Here is a 17953-nt window from a genome sequence, read left to right as displayed (position 1 = left end):
ACTGTGGGGCAAAACCACATGGGAAGGCAGGTTAGAACATTCAGTTGCCACCTAGACCTCGCTTAATGCCCACATTTCTATACGAATTCACACCAATCCTAACAATATATAATATATTGATAGTTTTTTTTAAAAAAAAAACCTGAGGAAGTATGCATTCAATAACTGCGTAAAACATTTTTATTTGGAATTACATTAAATTTTGGAAATCATATTAATTTTTATAGCTGCTTCAGAACAGCTGGGGATTGTCCATCTTTTGTTGATGACAACACACAGCCATATTCATTCACCAGTAGCTTCAAGAAAATCCCAAGGATTTGTGCACACCCAGAGGCATTAAAGCAGAACCCTCGTGTCATACTTCAAACTTTACAGTCTGCCCATAGAACTCAGTGAGTGCTTATTAAGAATCAAGCTCCCTCGTAGCTGCATAGCCTGGACCCCCTTCATTTGCATACCTCATGTGAAGAGATGCCATGTATATAACTGTTGTTATTTTTGTAATATTTACTTTGTGTGGCCTCTGAGAGGCTATAATGTATCTGAATAGGCTCGAGGCCTTGCTTTGTTTGTCAAAGGCCTATGTAGTGGTGATTTCTGAGGGGGGGGGGGAAGAGAGAATCACTTTGAATATTGTTAGATGGCGATCCACTTGGATTGGCTAAATTATATTCTAATTGGCTGGGGATTCTAGCTAGGTGTAAAAGAGCGCATGGGAAATGACACGACAGCTGGCGATAGAAGCAGTCTGTGGAGAGAGGGAGAAGGTCTGCTGGTGTTATAGAAAGACTAGGAGAAAAAGGAGGAGAAAGTGAATAGCTGAGGCCTGAATATTAAACTATTCTTTTTGTATGGCTGGTGTTGTGCCAGGAGGCTGCCTCACGATCTTGCCGGATGAAGCAAGCAGTAAAAACCCAGATAAACTGTCCAAGCAGTCAGAAATGCAACAGGAGGAGCTTTGTAAGTCAGAAGAAGGCAATACGCAAGAGCTGGGCCTAGTTGTGAGTAGGGCTGGTGGCCACCAGTAGCATGCCCAGGGGAATTGTGCACTTTCTGGAGACTCCGGAAAGCGCACTTTCCTGCCTCCACTGCTCTAGTTGGGGGCTTCGAGGCCCTTTTAATGCAAGGTAACCTTGTGTTAAGAGGGCTTTTAAAGTCCTGATTGGAGCAGTGGGGCTGAGGGCTGGAAAGCACACTCTCAGGAGGCTCTGGAAATTGCGCTTTTCCTGCTCTGCTCCAATCAGGACCTTAAAGGCCCTCTTAATGCAAGGTAGCCATGTGTTAAGAGGGCCTTTAAGGCCCCCATTGGAGCAGTGGGGGTGGGAAAGTGAGCTTTTCAGAGCCTCTGGAACATGAGCAGTTCCTCCAGCTATGCTAATGGCAGCCTCCATTAGCATGACTGGGGGAAATGCACACTTTACAGAGGCAGGGAAAAGCAATTTCCCCTGCTCTGCACCAAGTGGGGCCTTAAAGGCCCTCTTAATGCAAGGTAACCTTGTGTTAAGAGAACCATTAAGGCCCCCATTGGAGCAGTGGAGGAAGGAAAGCACACTTTCTAGGACCTCAGGAAAGTGTGTAGTTCCACTGGCCATGCTAATGGCAGCCTTCGTTAGTGTGGCCGGGAAAAATGCAAACTTTACAGAGGCTCCAGAAAGCTTGCATCCTCCCCTCCCCAATCCAATGGGGGCCTTAGAGGCCTTCTTAACACAAGTGTACCCTTGTGTTAATAGAGCCTTCAAGGCCCCCAATGGTGCAGAGTGGGGAGGGAAACATGCTATTTCTGGAGTGTATAAAAATTGAAATCCTCCCCGTCTATGCTAATGGCGTGTGGTTGCCACCACTAGCAAGGAGGCAGGAGGAAAGAAAGGTGGTTGCCAAGGGCTTGGGGGGCTCTCAAGGCTCCTGAGTACTCATCAGAGGCTCATGAGGTCTGGGTCATTGGAGTGGACCTCCCAAGTGGAGCAGGGTTCAGGGTTACAAGTACTTGTGGGGCAGACCATGGTCACATCCGTAGTTGTGAGTGTATTTGGCTGGATTAGGTTTAGGGAATTTGGCCTGAGGTAAGAAATCACTAAGAGGATTATAGTAGCAACAGTGTCTCTTGAGTCCTTCAGAATTCTCAGCAAGCGTTCTTTTGAAAGTCCAAAGTAAATATTAATATTCCCTTATGTACAAAATATCTCTTTAACAAATTAACTTGTTTAATAGTTCATCTTGTCTCTGGTGTTGGTGCTCATTTCACGCCTAAGTCTCTTATACCTATTGGATGGCAGCAAAAAAGGGTCAGCATGTGGAATTTGGAATACTAGGAGCAGGGAGTTCCTTAGGCCCCGCAATATAAACATTTGTTAAAATATAAGGAAACCCATAGGTGGGATTGCCCAGTGAAAGAGCGGTTTTCCCAAAAGTAATTGCAGTGCTGGAGAGGAAATCCCCCATACCTCATTATTCTATTTCTTGGCCACGCTTCAGTGTCATAAAATGTGACAAAGATGGAATTCTAGTTTGTGTGTATATGTGTGTGTGTGAAGTTATTTATATGTTTATCCATAACTGGGAATGATATTATAGCAAGAGGCTTGGAGGAACGGGGTGGGGGGGGCATTATCCAAGTGTTGTCTACAAAAGATTTTTTTATGTACTTTTGCAAGTTACTGATTTATGTTTTGCTTATCTAGCTCCCACTGAATTCTCTATATGAGTATGCTTCTACTATATTTATTGGTTTATGAACTCTATTTTGCCCAAGAGCTCTTTGGTTTGCACAAATGTTACAAGAATTCTTTACTCTGTAAAACAGCAGTGAACTCACAGTTTCAATTGCAATCTTATAAAGAGACATTGAGAAATATAAACTGTCAGTGTGTGTTAAGAAATCCATAGATAAATGACTTTTTGAGTTCTGGTATTACCTTTCAAAAGACCTGAACCTTGTTCAGTCTTAAAAGTTGTCAGGCTGTCTAGCTAAGATGGCATGATTTGTTGACCATGCAAAGCGATGTGTTATTTGAATCAAGGCCCTAAACCAGTTCTGGGATACACTTTTTGTTGGGTTATATCAGCCTGTGATATTGAAGTTCAAAGGGGAAAACACAAACAAAAAAACCACCTAGTTTACGTACAGCTGCCATGAAATGACTCATCTTTTGCAAATGATTTTAACAGTGGTGAAAACGCCCTCTGCACCCACTCTCAGAATAAAGAGATGGCACACTTGTCATTGGCTTAACTAGGAGCACAAACTTATTATAAGATTAACATAACAGAGATGTGCAATGAATTTTGACTATGCGGGAGTATCATAATGCAGACACCTGGTTGCAACCATTCCTGTCTTAAGCCTGACTTAAGCTCTGAATCAGAGGCAGTGTGTTGCTTGCTTGCTTGCTTGCTTGCTTATGTATTTATTTGTTCATTTAAAATGATTTTAATCATTTAAAAATCCCAATCCCCTTTGCTTTTGTGTCATGTTTCTTAGAATGTAAGCCTGTGGGCAAGGACTATCTTAAGAAATATCTTTGTAAGCTACTTTGGGAGCTGTTTCGCTAAAGGGTGGTATAAAAATGCAACAGCAGCAGCAGCAACAACATTTTTAGGCTTCCTGTAAGGGTAGAATATTTAACCTCTCCCCATCTGGTCATACCCTTTTTGCATAAGAGAGTGAATTTTTCTTCAGTTTGCTCCACTGGGGCCACGAATCCGTTGATAAAGCTTCACTTCACAGAAAGGACCCGTTTTTCCTAGTTGCGGGAAGGCATGCATGAGAAAGCATTTCTAAAATGTCTTAATGGAACCAACTTCTGCTTTGAAAGATGAGTCACAGAAAGGCGTTTTCACTTTCCAGGCCAAACGGAAATAGATAGAAGAACAGGAGGGAAGGGAGGAGGTTGTTCCCATGTTATGGGGTAGTTGAAGGTCAAGAACAATTGCTGAATAACTTCTTTTATTGAAGAAGGTGGTTGCTGGGACAGTGTCTTTTGGAGAAAACACACAGGACACACACACACCCCCTAGCAGTCATTTAGGGGCTGAATAATACCTTATTGTTCAACTCGAAACATGCGCCTTTTGTCAGTTCCTCTGTGTTTCATCTGCGGGAAAAGGGTAATGATGAGGTACACCGGAGCTCTAGCTTGCTGCCTAAGTGGCTTTTGCTTCCTACAGACAGCCCTGAAGTGCCTCAGGAATAGCTAAGCCTATTGTATAACCTGTCATTCAAGTTCCTTAGAGGGCAAATATCCATCAGTGTACTAACAACATCATTAACTCCTGCCTGCTTTCACCATACCTCGATTACCTCAAGGCATTTTTGTCTCTCTTATGATCAAACAGGAAAGATTTTAAACTCAAACCACCCTCAGCATATCCTTGGTTTCTCCATTGTGAAGCATAATGGAAGCTGAGTGGGGGGGAAGGTATATCGCCAGCATTCGAAGCTCTTTAATGACTTTGCTTTTATTACTCGATGTAGGTTGGAATCTAAAGATAAAGAATAAACACAGGTCAAGTCAGGAATAACGGAGGTTGAAGTCTTTCAGTCGAAGTCATAGGCCATATTCTCATTGACTTACCAATGGAAATAGCTGTTGATGTAGTTTTACATATAAGAAGAAAGTATTTTATCAACACAACTTGCTCAAGACACAGCAGGTTTGGGATGCAATTTGAACCCAGTAATAAAGAGAAAGGATGCAAAAACTGAACTCAACAACTGACATGATATTTAGCACAGCTGATATCTTGCATATTGGCAAGGTCCACCAGCATCGGCACCTGTCTTGGCCTTCCTCAGCCACACAGCTTGGTCAATAACTACTGCTTCCCTCTTTTACTTTCTCTGCATTATTTCTTGATGGCTTCATTTTGTTCAACATTCATGACATTCTAGACCTTTTCACATATTACACAACAGCAAACTGAGGCTTGCCACAGTGTATACTCAAGGGAACTACAGCCAACCCCAGTTACCTGAAGAGTGTTTCTGTATGATACATATATATCTAAAGACAGACTTTATGGGGGGTTTTCCCCTTAAAAACACACACACCATACATCTAAAATTAGTGCTGTGCCAAAAATTTTGATTATTCCATTTTTGCCATTTTGTCGATGATGGGGAAAAATGAAAACTCTGGTAAAAGAAGCTAGGACAGGTGAGAATTTTGGAGAATTTTCTACTTGGGGAGGGGGACAGGGTTTCTACATAACTTAAGTGTAGGAAATTTTGAGGAGTCCTATCAATTTTGATGATGTTAATGTTCATGTAAGTAAGACTGTGTACGTACAAGCAAAACATGAGCTCATTGGAGTTCTCCAAATTCCACCTCTAAGTATCTTCCATCTTATATCCATAACAGATTGCAATCGTAGTTTTTCCTTTTCTCATGGAAATTTATGCATACTCTTTAAAATGTACATATCAGTTGTGTGAATCTTTGAAATGTATGCATTCTTCTCCCTATTGGTTGAGGCATGTTTGTGCACATTTTTCAAAAATACACATTTTTCATGTACATTTTTCAAATGCATGCTTTCTTTTGAACACGTCTTCTTCTTTTGGACCACAAATCACATTGCAAGCTCAGAAATGTGTGGACCTAGACCAAGGGTTGTGTTTGAGTCCATGTTTAGCTTGAAAGTTTCAAACTAGGTAAATCCTGATCAAAAATGTTAAGGATACTTAGGAGGGGAACCATGGAAACTGTGACAGATCATGAGTCCATCAACCTCAGAACTGTTGACACTCAATTGGCAACCTGGTGTCCTTCAGATGTTTTGAACTACAATTCCCATAATCTGTTGGCTACAGCTGATAAAAGTTATGGTCCAAAACAACTGGAGGGCACTGGATGCCTACCCCTAGTCTAAACTGAGTGGTAGTATTTCCCCAGGGTTTTAGACAGGAGTCCTTTCCACCCCTACCTGAAGATGTATCACAACTGAACTTGGGAACTTTTGCATAGGGATGCATGAGAATTTTGTTTTTGTCCGCAAATCATGCGAATATTTCATGTTTTGCAATTTTAAATGTAAAGCAGAATCCCCTCCCCCCCGATAAATGTTCCCAAATTCCCAAATTTGTGATTATTTTCAAAAATGCATATATATATATATATATATATATATATATATTAGATGTGCTCACTTTGAAATGTTTACTCACTCATGCTTCAGTCAATGGGGGGAAAGTGCACAATTTTGAAAAAAAAACGCACAGAAATGTGTACTTTTTTTCCATTCAAAGTGCAGATTTTTCTGTTCAAATGAGCTGAAAAACAAGTCCAAAACAAAAATAGAAGTGAGCCAAAACGAGTTTCAAAATGTGCTTTGGAGAATTTGAGTTCAGAAACCACGGGTTCTCCCATTCCTATGTTTGCATGAAAGCATGCAAACCCAGTGAGCTGTGGCTCTTCCCCCAATAGATGGGGAGATTTTAATCAGAAACACAGCATGGAAGGAAAGGGTTAAAGCTACATTTCTATCTATCTTGATTCCATTGCCCCCAGCATTTTAAATAAATAAATGTGACGGGTAACCCATGGGTAATTTGGCTCTAAATGTCAGAAAAGTCTAAGAAAGAACCCTTCTTCGATTGCTAATTTTTCTGTATTTAGTGAGCATTGTATGCAGGAACATTCTGTCATCTGTGCCCCCATCTGGTGGCTGAAGTGGTACAACCCTGGCACAGGATTACCACTTTTGTGAAAAGTGGGCCTCTCTTCTCTAGGTATCCATGCACTTAGTAGAACAGTGTAACAATGATGAACCGTAATTGTGCCACACAATTAAATGGAGAGTGCATTTCCAAGATTATGTGATTTGCTAGTTAATGTGTTCAAATGAGTCATTTTAAAAGGCAGATTCTACTGGGGTGGGGGTGGGGGATGTTAGCCGAGACCCTTAATTTAGTTTCAGTCTTCTAAGGACCCTCTGAGCACTTGCTTGTCTTTCTTCCCTGTAAAATTTCCACTCAGGCAGATATGACTTCAGCAGTTATTTCAGCACAGGTAGAGCTGCAATAGACGTCTTTCTTTGGGATTTATTGTAATTAGTTGATTATTATGATTAAGCCAACAGAAAGCCATGGAACTGTGTGCTTTATTTATATTTCCTGTCTCCATCTAAACACCTGTCCCTGCATTTACAATAGGAATGGCAAGAAAATTTAAAGACATAACTTCAGTAAAACTCAAGCCAGTCAGGGTTTGTAAATACTTACGTCTTATTTGAGGCAAGCATTAGCCCACAATGGTTGTATTTCTACGTTCAGTAATATAAGTCTTGGTGACATCATTATCTTTAAATTCTAAAATGGTCTGGACTCAACAGCTTATGACAGGGGTGGGCAGAAGGTAGATCTCCAAATGTTTTGACTCACAGAAACCCTGGCCAGCATGAGCAATGGTCAGGAATACTGTGATTTGAAGACCAAAACACTTGGAGATCAATTATCTGCCCATCTCTACCTTAAGTTGAAACTTCATTCACACATTCCTTTCTGAACTGAGAGATGAAGTTGTTGTTATTATTATTATTATTTATTTATTTATATAGCACCATCCGTGTACATGGTGCTGTATAGAGTAAAACAATAAAATAGCAAAACCCTGCTGCGTAGGCTTACATTCTAATAGAATTATAATAAATCGATAAGAAGGGGAAGAGAATGCACCAAACAGGCACAGGGTAGAGTAAAACTAACAGTATAAAAGATCAAAATCAAGTTCTAAAAGCTTTAGAAAAAAGAAAAGTTTTTAGCTGAGCTTTAAAAACTGTAATTGAACTTGTAGTTCGCAAACGTTCTGGAAGAGCGTTCCAGGCATAAGGGGCAGTGGAAGAAAATGGACGAAGCCGAGCAAGGGAAGTAGAGACCCTTGGGCAGGTGAGAAACATGGCATCAGAGGAGCGAAGAGCATGAGCGGGGCAATAGTGTGAGATGAGAGAGGAGAGATAGGAAGGAGCTAGACAGTGAAAAGCTTTGTAGGTCAACAGGAGAATTTTATATTGGATTCTGAGGTGAATTGGAAGCCAATGAAGAGATTCCAGAAGTGGAGTAACATGGTCAGTGCGGCGAGCCAAGAAGATGATCTTAGCAGCAGAGTGATGAACAGAAACCAACGAACTGATGTGAGAAGAAGGAAGGCCAGTGAGAAGAAGGTTGCAGTAGTCCAACTGAGAAATAACCAATGCATGAACAAGAGTCTTGGCAGAAGAGACAGACAAAAATGATCGAATCCTGGCAATATTATACGGGGAAAAATGACAGGATTTAGCTACTGCCTCAATATGAGGAATAAAGGAGAGCGAGGAGTCAAATATAAAGCCAAGACTATGAGCTTCCTTGACTGGAGTAAGTGTAACATCATTGACAGTTATTGTAAGGACCAGATCTGCATGTTCCTTTGTGTTCTCTTGCCTTGTTTAATTATCCTTTGGAGAATGAAATATAGTACAAGATCAACAGGCAAGTAGACTTTTGTTCCACAGGTACTGAGAAGTGTATTCAAGGTTGTCTACCTGCTATTTATGTTATTGGAACGATGCTTAGTTTATTTGTCCACCCAGTTCTCTCTTTGTCCTGGCACTTCCTGAGTGAAGGGAAAGGATCACAGTTAGAACACGTACTACCTTAAAGCAAGAAACCTTACCATCTCCTTCCTCTAACCTTCAGCCAGAGATAAGCAATATGATTCAATGGGGCTCCAAGTAGAGTTTGGCTCACTCTTGTCAAGGGCAGGCTCTCTATAACAGAACATCTTGTTTGTTCAATCAGGGGCAAATCCCATCATGTCTCCCAGCCCAAAGTCAAAGGCTGGCCAAGTCCAGGAAATTAATGATACCAGGCAATCAATCAAGGCAATCCAGAAAAGCAGGATCTTCAGGAAAAGCCAGGGTCAAATTTATTTATTTATTTATTTAATTACATTTATATACCGCCCCACAGCCAAAGCTCTCTGGGCGGTTTACAACATTTAAAAATAGTAAACATTAAAAGTATACAATTAAAAAAAAAAAACCACACACACACACAAAAAAAAAAACAGTATAAAAACAACAGTATCCATTTAAAAACAACAATTGTGGGGTCCATTAAAAACAAACTTAACGTTGTTAAATGCTGTTAAAATGCTGTTAAAAATGCCTGGGAGAAGAGAAAAGTCTTGACCTGTAGAGCAGATACTGTAGAGCAGTTTAAGGCATGTGTAGTTCCAGAAGCAAGGGCAATTTCATCCAGTTCTGCCAAAAAAATAAAAGTTATCATTGTCTTTAAAATATAATAATCCAAATTTTGTAACAGAAAATAGGGGTGTGCAGAGTGGGTCTGCTTCTCCCCAAAATTTGGGAAGGAGCTCCAATGAGGCAATTGCTTGCCCCAGTTATTGAGGTGGCTTTGTCTCCCCGCACCACCGGATTACTTGTCGGAAAACCACTCCGTTTTTGGAGAACCGCGCTATTATCGTCAATGGCAATTAACAAAAATCCATACATCTCCATTATTTTTAAAGATAAAGAAATTAAACTTGGCACCCTAGTAACTCTTAAGTTTAAAGCAGATCCCTTCATCCCTTGAGTTTTAGGATTTTTTTCACATTTCCCCCCCCCCCAAACCATTTAGGAGGAGGGGCCACTGCTGCCCCATGCATCCCATTCCTCCCCCTCCCATTTTCCCCTCCTTCTGCTCTCTTTCTCCCAACATGGCCAGAGCCAGCAGCAGCACCCATTGCACACCTCATGATGGAATAATAAACCTTAATATACCTTTATTAATTGAGAAAAAATGTGTGCTGCAACACACTCAAGCTAGACAGACTGTAGAAAACACAACACAGGACTCACAATGGATTATTTGTGTGTGTGTGCGCGTGCGCATGAGAGAGAAAGAGAGAGAGTGGAGGAGTAGACACACAATCTAATTAACAGCAGACACGTGGGGATGAAATGTAAGATAAAGTATTGGAATAGAAAGATAAATATATTTTTTAGTATTTTTATATAGGTTTTTTTTTGTGAGGAGTAGACTGGGTAACAGTAAAAAATGCACACACAGGGGTGGGGTGCTTTGAATCAACTTCAGTTCAAATACACTGAAAAGACAGACTGGGATTTAAAGAAAAGTTGGAAAGATAAACAATTTTTTCTTAATTTCTTTTAAAATATCTGAATGGGAGTAATAGGGTAGAACAAGAACACACACACACACACACACACACACACACACACACTCAATAACGCGTGAGCAAGGGGTGGCACTACAAGCAGCAAATAAACAGAGACAGACACACAGAGAGAAAAGCAACCCTGCCCCCCCCACCCCCCCCAAAAAGGAAGCAGGAGCTCCTCTCTCTCTCATCAGCTAGAAATGAAGCAAACACAAACTGAGAGTTCTCTCTTTTTCTCTCTGAATCTCTCCACCTCCTCCCTTCCCCAATACTCCACGAGGAATGAGTTCCTGGGTGGGAAAAATGGGTTTTATCATTTGCAATTCCCTCCCCCTGAACAACATGATTGGAGGGGGGACAAGGAGGAGACTGTGGCTATTGGTTAGCTACAGATGTCAATCTCAAAACTTCCTCACCTTTACCCCTGAGCATCTTCCTAATATGGAAGTGTTCAATTAGCCATCCATCAACATGAAACGATCCCACCCATCACCTCTTCAGGGTCCGAATGACCTTCTACCCACACCATGGGTTTCCGTCAGGTTTTGGACTGCCCCCTACCCACACTGCAAGTTTGGAGGTCTGTCGGAGGTCCATCAAACTCCCCAATTTTTGGTGTGGAGCACACACCCCTGCTTATATTGATCTGAGAGTTTGCAGGCTTAAACCCCTCATAAAAAAAAACTAATGTGCCTACAAATCTCATCCAGTTCTGAGAAATGGGGGTGGGGGGAGTCTAACCACTTGTTGATTTGCAATGATAGTACATTGGGGTGGGGGTGGGTGAAGCTTTTGATTTCTGAATCAAGACTCAGATTTGGACCTGAGTCAAAGCAGGCAGCTTCTGAACAGGTCCAAGCCAAACTGAGCTGTTCTCCCAATTACCAAATTGTGGCTAATGTAGGGGTGCTGATGCATGTTTGTTTAAAGTGGAGGGCTGGGCCTTTGCAACTTTGGGTCTGAAACCCCAAGTTTAGGTATTCATTAGGATTCTAGGCTGAGAAGTGCTAGCAATGTGGTCCCAGATGAGTTGTGAGGCGAGGCTGTTTTGTGCAATGAATCCTTCCTCCCTGGGCATGGCTAGATGTTGCCATATGATGATTGTCCCTGTTCATCCACATGCTGCACGTAGAATCCTGGGAGCAGGAAGGGACGATCCCTCCCTTAGCCCGGGAATTCACCCTAACAATAAATTCTGAATTTTCCGCAGTCTCAGGATGATCCCGAGACCGTGGAACATGTGGCCTACCATCCCATTTTCATCCCGACTCCTCACAAGTAAGTGTGAGAACCTGGGACCCGGGCACGGTGCTCCTCAAGAGCTCTGTGCCCATCGAGTGTAGGGTGAGGGGAGCAGGAGTTTTTTAAAAAACAACAACACACACTCACATTTTGCACATGAGCACTCCTTCGCTCCTCTCCAATTGAAAACAAAAAAACAAAATGGCGTCCATGACATCCTTTTTCCTCCTGGGACATCGCACGCTGCATGTAGATGAGGGGGACTATTTCACAATCATAAAATCATGAGATCATACCCCTCCAACCCCCTCATCTAGAGATGCCCCCTGTTTCCCAACAGCATTCTTCCCCCCCCCCCCCGGTGAGTTCTAACCAAGCATACCAGAAAGAGAGAGAGAGAGAGTCCCACCCCAAACCCTACCATTTGAGTTGTGGCCTCCCTGTGTGGGGCCTGTATCCTGAAAATGATGTGCTGTGATTGGGTGAAAGTTACAGCATATCCTATGCTCTATCATGACAATGTCAGACAAGATAATGTGAGGGAAGCTATTTACCACCTCCAATCTAAGCCAGTGAGATGTAATTTTTTTGGTACTGTCATTGGGGTCTGGAATAAAGTTGCACCATTAATGGGGGCAGGGCCATAGCTTGAAGGCATATAACATACAGCATAAGCGTGCTCATCTCCCTTGCTGCCCAGGTCCTGGCCATGACTCCATTCACTTTCAGATATTTCTCTGGTGGATTTTCAGCAGATGCATGTTCTGCCAGTTGTATCTGTCGTAGTGGTGGCATATCAGGTATTCATGGACATAGCAGGGTTTCTGCTGAATCTTACCCACCTCAATCCGTGTATTTCATGGATAGGGTTGTTGCTGAAAGCTTACAATCCTAATTATGTAGCTCAATCCATACATCAAAAGCACGTCATATGTTATATTGCATGAAGAGGCATCATTCTCTTTTGCCCTTCCTTCATTTCAAACCATAATGTTTTTTTTGGGGGGACATGCAGTCAAATTGTCTATCAGCCTCAAAATTGCTTCAGCATAAGGAAGCTGGAGTAGAAAATAGAAAGCAGGTAGATGTTAATAAATCACAGCCCAGTGGGTGATGGGCAAATTTACCTCTGTCACAGTGCTTTTTAGAATGTAGTCCATGGAACCAGAATGCCTCCGGGTTGCTAGCTGCTTCAGGCATTCCATTTCCTTACTTACGTCTTGAAAATACGTTTACAGAAGCATTCCAAAAATGTATTAATGCCAGAAATGCATGTCTTTGTAATGATAGCAAGGTCAAACACAAATATACAGTCCAAATTTCCTTCTGAAAAACAGTAGCCTGGAACGATTCCTTGGGTGATCATAGTTTGGGGCTCAATGAGACCTAAATTGAGGAACTAGATACATCCATAGGAAACTGATGAAGTTCTAAGTTCATATTCCCACTCAGCATTGAAACTCACTGGATAATCATGGCCAAATCACCACAATGAGAAGGATTAATTGACTGTATGGGTTGGGTGTATAAGTGTCTTCTGCATGCTTAAAACCTTGACGCAGACTCATTTTTTAATTAATCTGTACTGTGTTGCTAAGTTGGTTCACTACCATTGAGCTGGTTTGTCTGTTTTCTTTGTTTTGTTTTAATTCTTTGCCATGGATTCACTTGATCTGAAGCCATGGCTTAGCTGACTTACTTTGTCATGGGTTTCAAGTTCTCTGCCACAGAATCATGGGCTCTTTTTCTGCCTTGAAACTCCTAACTTTACTGTTTTCCCATCAATAAAATGGGTAAATATCTTCTTGAGTGTTTTCTAAATGCTTAATAATGCCCTGCATATGTATGAGTTTGAGCTCACAAGCTTCAATGATGCAATTTTAATTCTTGATTTGTGCTTATTGCACTGTTGGCATCTTTATTGCTAAAGGAAAGTATTGACTGGCATCATGTGCGGATGTCTTATTTGGCAGCAGGGAACTGGAAGCAAATGAAATTGCTGTACATTTTTGATGAACAAATGTTTTGTATTTTTGCCCCTGATATGAATGGTCTCTGCCCCTCTACAGATGGACCCAACCCTGGTTGCATAAGTCCTTCCCTTTGGCCCAACTGCACAATACATGCCCCTTGACTCTGCTAGGCACCACACCTTGGCTCCACTGTTGCAAGCCTGCCCAGTATCAGAATTTTGTCTTTTAGGAGTTGACAACCCTATTCCGTTGACTGATTGTCATCTACAAGCTGTTGTCAAAATAGGTGAAATAAGAATGGAATAAATAACAATTGTGAGATGGAGGTCGGTAAATAAAGAGATGACACACAGAATTTTGGGTTTAAGCAGGGCCACATTTATTAAAGCTCTGTAAAGGGTGAACCTAAAGGGCATCCAGTCTGGCCTGGTACAGACCTTTCTGAGTAAGGCGAGCCATTCATGGCCTGTGGGTTGGCACTGTACAATTTGCCCTACCCACTGGCCACCCCTTTTGGGGTAGGGAGGCCTTCCAGTGTCACCCCAACTCATTCTGCAGGGCTATGGGTGTGTGAGAAAGGTTAGCCTCAGAGGTAACCCTTATCTCCCAGCCAGGCCTCAGGGCTCAAAGCTGGGAGCCCTCAGGAATTACCAGTCACCGCAACAGTGCCTGTGAATACTCACCATGAGAAAATCCCTCTGGATGCCCGTTCTTTTCTGCCTATCAACAAATGTGACCAAATTAACAAGCAACACCGAATCAACCTATTTATACTCCCAGGCTGTCTTACAGTGTGGAGTAGGCGAAAAAAAACCATGAACAATTTAGGACATGAGCAAAAAAATCCTACTCGGTCTGAATGGCGACCAGAGAACTCACACTGCCTACAGGGAGGGAGGGAGGAAGAGAGCCACGCAAAAAGGAAAGGAACTGAGAGAGGTAAGAGCCTATATAAAGGCCATCATTATACCCCTCCCCGCACAGTGGCACCACCAGTTCTACCCAATAACGGTAGGGTACGTCTCAATTCCTCCCCAGCTCGCAAATGTTTCCGCATGCCCAGGCCTTGCCAGGAGTGGCAGAGTGGCAATAATAATAATAATAATAATAATAATAATAATAATAACAATAATAATAATAGCCAGGGATCTGCTATTGTGGAATTGGCACTGCGAAAGGTAAGACTTAGCTACAAAAGCAGATGTGAAAGACTTGTGTGACATTCTTTATTCATTTGGACTAGATCTACACTACTGCTTTATAGTGATATTGAAGTGCATTGATAACTGTTGAGGCACAATCCACATTCCATATACCACTTTAAAGTGTTACATTCTGCTTTTTATTCCACATTTGTAATGATTTTTGTCTGTATGCCACCCTGAGATCTTTGTGATATAGGGCTGGATATAAATGTTGTGATAATAAATAAATAAGGTATAGATCTGGCCTCAGTTTGCAAGTTGCCTCTTCCTATTCATAACCCACCCACCAAAATGCAAAATAAAACCTGAAAACAGAGAATGGATTCCAGCTGGGAGCATGATTTGTGATAAGAGGTATGAGAATAATTCAACAAAGATTTTGGATCTATGTCAGCTTTAAAAGGGAGGTCATCAACTCCATTATTTCTAATAGTGAGTGTGATTACACTATCTCTGCTAAATCAAGAAACACAGCATTACAAACCTTCACAGCCATCATTGTTTTCATATTTGCAAGAGGGCAAACAAATTGCAGCAATTTGTCTGTTTTCCTAGAATATTAACAATGTTGGCTGCAGTCTGCTCTAATAAATATAGCTTGTTTGCTGGAAATATTGTGGCATATTCTGCTTTTTATGGTGTGTTTGTTATATCATTGATTTAATATTCCTGGGAGGCTTCTTAGTTGGTGTGTGAAAATTCTGCCATTGATACCAGCTGAAACCTTACTCTTTCATTACGTTGTGTATCACAGTATTTGGGCCATTGCAATCTTTTGACATTCCAAGTTTTAATACTGTAAAGGTCATGCTTGAGCATAGAAAGGTTAAAAGGTTACTAAAGGAATCCTTTACACTCCATCCCAAATTAACCCACCCCCAATACATAATTTGACATTTGCAAACATCTCTGCATTTGTTATCTTAATTAATAGAGAAAACTCACATGCTGCGTTGGTGCTTGCTATTAGCAACATTAAAATATAATGAAGTAATGGAGACACAGGGCCGGCCCTATCGTTAGTCAGAGTGGGGGGGATGCTGCAGGCTGGTGGGCAGGGAGTTGTGGGGAGGCACTGGAGGACAGAGTTGTGTATGCCACATAGACTGCCATGCATGCCGTAAGTTGGCTTGCTGTCATCAGGTATGGTAAAGGATGTTAGTGTATTACCAGTGCTGAAGTAAGATTAACTACCAGTCCAGATGAGTTCTGTTATATATGTAGAATCACCCTCTGAAGACACACACATGGGCGTGCACACGCACACACACACGCACGCACACATGCACACACACACACACTTTTTATGCTATGGTGCAACATCAGAAGAAAATACAATGGTCCTTTGCATGTTAAAGTTTATTTCCACAAATATATTTTCTGATGGATTGAGTTTACTGGCTCTTTAAATTAGAGTATAATAATATCTTCCAAACATTGGATCTAAAGTAGCATGTGCTTGCTTCCCTCCATAAAAGGGGGCTTTTTTTATTCCTGGGCAGCAAACAGAGGTAAACCCAAAAAAGATAATAGGAAATAATTATTCACAGCAGGAACTACAATTCGTCTAACCACCTAATGATGTCATTGTATATAGTCTCTGTGTTTTAGATTGTATTGCATTGGGTTGAATTATATTTTTGGAAATTGTTTTTCTAGTTGCCTTTGACAGAGAGTAGGATGTACTCAAAACAAACTAGGCAGTTCCTCATGCGTCTGTAAGGTAGTATTTTTTTACACTGAATAGGTATTGTGTTCATTGTCTTGACAATACTGGACAAACTTGATTTTTAAAAAATATTTAGATCAACATTTAAATATGACATAAGATTCTCAGTTACCACAAGCCTAAATCTAAGAGGATTTTTTTACATCCTCATTTGACATGTAATTGTAACTTTTTTTTCTCTAGCATGAGCAAGCTTGTAGGTCAGTTAAAGGTTTCCAAAGAAAACACTTCTCTCACAGGTAGGACATAAGTTGGGCTGTGCAGAGCACACACCCCCCTCAATTTGCCTCAGAGGCCAATGTGGAGATTCAATATCAGCCCCAATTTGACTCGGGGTGCCTGAGAACCACCCTGACCCATTTCAGATTTGGTTCCAAATCTGAAATAGGCCAGCTGTGGCAATTTCCCAGGATCTCGCAGGTGGGCAGGAAAATCAAGCATGAAGCTGTCTTGTCCATAGGACTCCCTTCCTGCTTACCTCCTCCCTTCCACTCACTTCTTGAACCTGTCAAGTTGCTGTCCCCTGCCTGTGGGGCTTACCTGAAGCCTCTGCTCACAATGGCGAGCTGTCCATCCTCCAGGACAGCCACTCTGACTTGCAGTAGATCTACTGTTGTAAACTACAGCAGCCAGAAATGGCTGGCACAAGTGGAGGCTTCAAGTAAGTTCCGTGGGCAGGCAGGGGACAATGGCTGGCCATTGGGCTGAATTGTCCCAAAGTACTTTGGCTCCAGAACCAGATTCATGCTGAATTGGCCTGCTTCAACTCAGATTCAGGTTTCAGGACTGAGCCAACGCACACCCCTAGAATTAAGAAATATAGAGACCCCAAAGAAAGAATATTTGAGATATTTTGTCCATTCAACCAGACATTCAACAGCTTTTCTTTTCCTTGGCTGTAACTTTATTTTGTTTGTTCTTCTCCTTCTCCAGTGTTCTCAGATTTTGTTTTACCAGCTGCCATTTAAGTCAATTGGCTGTGGCTATGTATGTGATTTTATTTATGAGGGTCCATGGCATCAGTTGTAACATTTTGACCCCACTGATAACGTTGTGGGGATTGCCACAGCCAATAGGTTTAAATAGGCAGTGATGGCAAGTAAGGCCAAGGACACCGAGGGCAAAAGAGAAAGAGAAAAATGCTGAAGAGAAATAATTACATGAAAACCCATATGTATTTATACATGTGCCAAAAATAGGAGGTGCGTAAGTCAGTACATTGTCACAGATTATATATATATATATATATATATATATATATATATATATATATATCAACAGCTTTTTTTTTAATAAGGATGCTTAAGGTATCCAGTCTTTTTTAATTCCTATACAAAATAACCTGATCTGCATCTCTCAGACTAATGTATGTATCGAAACCTGGCTATCCAAGGGGTAGCAAAGTTCTTTGGATGTTGCAACAGGGTTCTGGTTTAAATTAATCAATGTGAGCATTTAAACACAATTACTGGGAGAAAAATACACCTTTAGTTATGTATTTTGAAGGTCTTTTTTAAAATGCAAAGTAGTCTAGAAACAGAATAGAAAGAATGCACGCAAAATAATAATAATCAGAGACCAGAAATGTAGATTAGCCAATCTTTAGTTTTCAACACTGAAAAAAAATGAAAATGAAATGAG

This window comes from Elgaria multicarinata, chromosome 10 (genome assembly GCF_023053635.1).
Source record: "Elgaria multicarinata webbii isolate HBS135686 ecotype San Diego chromosome 10, rElgMul1.1.pri, whole genome shotgun sequence".
Lineage (NCBI taxonomy): Eukaryota > Metazoa > Chordata > Lepidosauria > Squamata > Anguidae > Elgaria > Elgaria multicarinata.
Note: the sequence above shows the minus strand (reverse complement) of the source record.